This window comes from Schistosoma mansoni, chromosome 1 (assembly GCF_000237925.1).
Source record: "Schistosoma mansoni strain Puerto Rico chromosome 1, complete genome".
In the NCBI taxonomy this organism is placed as follows: Eukaryota; Metazoa; Platyhelminthes; class Trematoda; order Strigeidida; family Schistosomatidae; genus Schistosoma; species Schistosoma mansoni.
In genome coordinates, this window is record NC_031495.1 from 37,662,380 (window position 1) to 37,669,117 (window position 6,738).

Consider the following 6,738-nt stretch of genomic DNA (forward strand, 5'->3'; position numbering starts at 1 on the left):
AGTTTATGCTGATGATGTCGTTCAGAAGGACGATATAAGCTCCACGACCAAACCATCCAGCTCAGAGAACAAAACTCTATCAAAATCTCTCTCTCTCTCTCTCTATATATATATATATATATATATATATATATATATGCTTATCATATAATTGTTAAGTAACTAAACTATACATATTCATGTTCCGGTTATTATAAGCTCTTAATTGACTTATTGGTTATTGTTATATGATTTATTATTCTTACGATATTCTCAATCTATTAGTTACAGTTTCTTGCAACCACAGTCACTTTCGGCTTGATCTTGTATAATTGTTACTTTCTATTTTATGGCGTAATGTAGTCTGATTGAAATATATGATTTGTATCGAAGAGGTTTGAGACCGGCGTTCTGAACTCAATAGTCAGGGCTAGGAAGAAAAAAGAACAATCGGAACTCTAGACTTCTCGTGCAAGTGTACTTGTCATTAGTTTGGTCGTATAAGTCGAAGTATCTAAATTTACAACCGTATAAGCTAGCTTGCTTGTGAATCAAGGCTATATTAAGGCAATACATACAGTATGAGCATATGCTAATAAGAGACTGATCAATCGCAGTCCTAAACATCATTGGAAAGATTCGAACAAACAATACTAAGTAAATTTCAACTTCACCCCATTGCACAAGCAAGTGGCTATCAGGACTCAGTGGCCGAGTGGATAACGCGATGGCGTTTGAAGCGAAAGGTACTGGGTTCGAGTCCCAGAGTGAACATCAATTCCGAGATGCAGATACATCCAGCTGACGAGTCTCAAATAGGAGGAAACGCGCTTGCTGGGTTCCACTGCTAGCCACTATCCTACTTTTATTATTTTCATTTTAGAAGCTCCATACATAATAAATTTAAAAATATATACCTTTCTACCATGTTGAAATGTTTGATGTTTCAAGGTAATAGAAAGGAAATTCAGGAATTAAGTTTTGTACTAGACGGCACTCGTCAGCATAATATAATCACAATCTTGAGGATTACTACTCACTAATCGATCAATTGTAAATACCTCTGTAATGCAGGAAATCTTTCAGAGTCCTTAATAACTCAACGATAACATTTCGGTCTGTGAGGCTGTGTGACGCGAATTTAAATCCACCAGGGAGCATTAGTTCCCTGGAAATTACAGATACACTTTGTTGACGACTTTCAACTATTATCAATTCTTGACAAAAAAGAGTTTCCTATCGACTAGTTTCAGTCACCTAACATCTCATAAAAGCTCAAATGATTCTGCATCAATTAGAAAATTTCACGCCAACTTGGTTGATAGAATTAGATCTTCATGAAGAAGAACTTGACTAAGTTGATATTGGTCACTATTCAGTGATTCAGTAACTATGATACCTAAAATTTAAGAAATATTGGAATAAAAAGAAGACGCATTAGTTCAACTTAGTAGATCGTGATTCCAATTAACTGAAAAATAGATGAAGGGCTGAAAATGTCTTTAGTCAAGGTAGTTGAAAGTTAATCACTGACCTTTTTTTTCAATACAGTGGTTAGGCTTGGGCTTTCTAATTGTTTTGACCCGTTTACTGATCACTCTGAATGCCTTTATTAAGTTAACGCTATTTCCTATGTTTTACAGGTGATGTGTCATCAAACTATGAAGGCTGTCTAGTTCTCAAAGAGTAGGATCCTGTGTTTGTTTTCGATTAAATGAGTAGAAGGTCGCTTTTGTATTCTTAAATATATACTCTTGTATCTACATAAAAAAATCGATATATACAACCGGAGTTGACATATAACGGATATTTGTCTACTTTTGTTTATGTTACTAGGCATAGTATTGTATGTACTGGAACATGTTTCGGTGCATCTGATGTGTTCTTTTAAGGCTGTTTATAATCTATGATTAATTTGTTTATGATATGATAACCTTTAAATAACAATCAAATGAAAATCTATTTCCTTTCAGGTTCGTAAACTTCCATCTTATTTCAGCATTATGTATTATACTTCTTTAGGGATAATTTAAGATTTTCATTTCAGCTTATTCTTCCTTGAGCTTTACTAGTGATTATAACTTTCTGCTCTTATAGTACTTACTTACTTACTTACTTACTTACTTACTTACACACTTACTTACTTACTTACTTACACACTTACTTACTTACTTACTTACACACTTACTTACTTACTTACGCCTGTTACCCCTCGTCGAAGAGCATAGGCCGCTCACCAGCATTCTCCATCCAACTCTGTCCTGAGCAATCCTTTGCAGTTATTTCCAGTTAACATTCATCCTTTTCATATCTGCTTCTATTTCCCGACGTAATGTGTTCTTTGGCCTTCCTCTTTTCGGCTTCCCTTCACCATTCCAAGTTAGGGATTGCTTTGTAATGCACATTGGTGTGCTCTTATAGTACATGGTTCTGATTTACCCATATTTTAGATTATAAGACAAAATCTGTGAAATGTTAGACATTAACCAACTTCAATAAATATGCTTTCTAAACTTTCTTTCTTCTTATTTGTATAGATGTTTATGGAGATTGTTGAAGTTGATAGTTCGTAATCACTGGGAATCAAAAAGTTTTGAAAAGCTACTTCATTCTACTATCGGACTCCTTACTGTTAGTCCTTATCGACAAACCCAATGGGAATCGATTATTGCAGAGAGCACTTGATATTTCAGATAACCAAATCAACCCACAAAAGTTTACATGTCTAATCTCGATCAGTGCACGATCCTATTCAGTCACCTCCCATTACTTCATTATATATTGATCAATATATAAAATCCCACTCACAAGCTATTCCATAGAAATCTTTCACTCCTGTGATTCAACTTAATATATATTTAAAATAGTATTAGCTGACTAATCCACAAAACTAGTTTATTCTAATTTTCAAATTTGGCATAGACTACCCAAATTGTTATTAGAAAATTTTCGAAACCAAACAGACTTATAAGCCTTTTCAGTTTGGGATTGTGGAGATTGTCAAATTTCATTGAAATCATGAACCCATAAATTTTAGACCACCACCGAAAATCTAGAAGCACTGGATGGCCGTTTTGTCCTAATATGGTACTCCCCAAGAGTGCACACCCACGATCCCGCATGTCAGACACGAACCTCAGACCTTTGGCCTCGCGTCAGAACTCCTAATCTCTAGACTACTGAGTCGGCCAGTATTCAACGATGTTAATGTTAACTTCAACCAATCCACAACGTCGTGCCACATGACAAAGTTGAACTCCACTGGTCATGACTTCTCAACAAAACTCCAAGAATTCCCTGTTAAAGCTAATCACTAGTAAGCACATAATAACCGTAAATTAGTAGAAGTATCGATTGTAAACTTGAAAAAGAATCCTAGGAAATAAATTAAGCACAAGAATACTACTGAAATATATTTCTTTTTATTCAGCACGGCATTTGCATTTCTGTATAATGTGATTAGCTTTCCTGATTTTCTCATCAAAATACCATCCTTGTATCATTGAAATTCTAATCTAATCAATTTTAAGTGGGATTTTATCTATCTGACATTCTAAATTCACTTAGTATTGTTTGTTTGAATCTTCCCATTGATGCTTAGGACTGCGATTGATCACTCTCTTATTGTCCATATGTACATACTGTGCGTATTCCCTCGATATTGCCTTAATTCACAAGCATTGTAAGCAAAGATGGATCGTGACTAGCAGTGGAATCCAGGACGTCCCAGAGTGAACATCAACTCTGAGATGCAGGTACATCCAGCTGACGAGTCCAAAATAGGACGAAACGCGCGTCAAACTGGGTTCCACTGCTAGCCACTATCCATCTTTATCTGAAATTCTGTCTCCGTAAGTTACTCTTTAAATAGACGTGTTTGATTATTGTTGACAATCGTAACTGTATAATTAATAATCATATTATTTGGTACTCAGTCATATAACACTGATGATGTAACTATGATTACTGTCAATTTTAGCTACTATTATTAAACATACTCAGAATGAAATGTCGAATGATTTGCTACTCATTTGTAATTTCAATTATATTTACATACGTAAGCACACATATCGTTTTAAAGGACTATTGATATGTCGGTTAGCATTTTTGTTACGAAACAAAATAACACTATGCTATATTCATTTTCACATTGATTGTTTGAATCTTCCCACTGATGTTTAAGACTGCAATTAGTCAGTCCAACGCTAGCGACTATCCATCTATGCTTAAAATGCTTTTAACTGAAGGTAATATCGAGCAGTCATCACAGGATTTACATATCTCAATAAGATATTGATCAATTATAGTCATCAACGTCAATGGGAAGATGCAAACAATTAATACGAAAATGAAGTAAACCTCACCTCGTTGCACAAACTAGTGGTAGCTGGACTCAGTAGCTGAGAGGATGACGCAATGGTGATTGAAGTGAGCGGTAGTTGGTTCGAGTCTCATAGTAAACATCCACTCAGGGATGTGGTAGGTACATTCAGCTGACGAGTCTCAAATAGGACGAAACGTTTAGAATTGATTTCATTCCAAGTGTTTCAAAGATTTAATACAATATAGGCTGTCAATTCTAGCCATTATTATTATTATTATTAAAACAGAATGAATGATTTAACAATGAGTTCCTGGTTAAACATACCTTATATCGATTTTTAAAAATGATTTCCATTCATTACATTTGTCATATCCATTCATTTGGATTTTTCAATGAATCCAAGGTGAATTTTCCCTTTGAGTAAAACAATAGTTTATTATGCATTCATTGAACTTTTATTCAATGATAAGATACCATTGTATTATATTCAAATGATGATTGTTCATTGTAATAGAATTCTATTATGAACATTGAATTTTCATAATTGAAAGCATGAGTCAATTGGAGCTAGACCAACAAGGAAAACCTGGAAGCACTGGATGGCCGTTTCGTCCTATTGTAGGACTCCTCTGTGGCAGTGGGCATCCACAATCTGGCCTCGCAAGATTCGAACCCAGGACCTACAAGTCTCGTGCCAGAGCACTTAACCGACTCATGCTTTCAACTATGAAAATACTGAAATCTCCACAAGACCCCTTATGATAATAAAACATTGAATTTATTAGGTATATAACTGAATGAACCTGGGATTTCATCAATCTTGCCTTATCTGTAAGTTTTCTCTATCTGTTTTTCGAGTGTGGATTAGTATTGTTGATGTATTGGTATATGGTTAAATGAATTTGAAATATAATTTGAATTCTTCGAAGAGTCTTTACCAAATTTTATGGATCGATTGAAGTTAGAAAGTTACACCGTTGGATGTCAGCTCAGTGATCTGGAGGTTAAGAGTTCGGGCATGAGACCAAAGGTCCTGAGTTTGAATCCCTCACATGTGATCATGGAGACGCACTGCTCAGGAGTCCCATACTAGGACGAAACTGCTGTGACTTTAGGCTCGGCTGATTATCACGTAATTTATTCACCAATCGAAATGCGACTTACGCTATCTTAGTACTGCGTTAAACCAATGACGTTCGACCGGTATGGGCAGCCTAGAGCCCTTATTGGATATTTGTCCGCTTAGCCCTTTCAGTTGAATCCAGAACACAATATCAGCTTCAATTATGCCAGTCATTTATCTCAAATCATGACTTTTTCCAATACAAAGAAAGAAATAATAATTTTTTCAATAGTTGAGATCATGAGTCAATTGAAGCTAGACCGCCGTGGAATACCTGGAAGCACTGGACAACTATAAAATCTAATAAATAAACACTATGATATACTGTGTTTGTTATAGAAACTGTTGGGGTGATCCAGAACACTTCTCGTAAAAGACAAGAAAGTCTCAGGAAACATTAAGAAGCATTTTATCCAATCAGCGTTTGACTAGAAGTTTTGCTAGAAACATCAAGAAAGTAAAAAGTCATATGTAGAGATTCTGATTGGCTGATTACTACACTACTACGATGTTTAGTAGTATTCTAGAATTTTCAAGAAAACCCAAGAACTTCTAAAATACTATAAAAACCCTATATTTTCTATACATAAATGAACCTTTGGAGTAAAGTGCTTCTCGTATATTTTGCGCCTTTTCTCTCGTGTTCAAGTCGCTGTGTAGAATTAGCTTGGGGGTTACGAGACTAGCTTAGGAACTGAGTATAGCGTTCAGTTAGCAAGACTTATCAGAAACAATTAGGTACATGCTATGTATGCTGAATTACTGCCATAATTCAAAGAATAATGTTTGCTAGTATGAAATTAAGTTGAAAGAAAATTAAGATCTATTTAAGCAAAATATGGTATTAGTCCATGAAGTTATTAACTAATGCTTGGAGATATGTCAGTAGGTGTGGATTGTCAGGTTGGAGTTAGCCTGATAATAGCGATCGATGGTTGGACGCTCTAAGTAATATACACACTGTCTATTTTGCTTCAAATCCCGATTTCCGGTATTTTTTTTCTCAGGTGTCTTCAAACAGTTGCTTGTATATTTTTAGACCATCAAGTAAACAATTCTAAAGTTAGATGCAGAGTAATAGGTAGGTCTCTGAAACTAACTGATAAGACAGTGAACCTTTATCAACTAGGATGGTTAGGACGTGTATTGCGTATGTTCAGCCACTGAATACCTTGACAGATGATGGCTGAAGTGGGAGTACATTGGAAGAAAGCTGGAGATGCTCAAACTAACACACAGCATAAGTTCATGGAGACATTGGTTGTTAAACTGAGTAATGAAGGTAGGTATAGACAAGTAGTTAGGGTCTGCT

General features: G+C 35.4%; 1 non-coding gene across 1 annotated transcript; it reads left to right on the top strand.

The window, feature by feature from the left end:
* Positions 1-683: 683 nt before the first annotated feature.
* On the top strand, positions 684-750 carry Smp_tRNA_00321_Gln_TTG.1.1. Its single transcript has one exon. It is a non-coding gene (tRNA).
* The last annotated feature ends 5,988 nt before the right edge of the window (positions 751-6,738 follow it).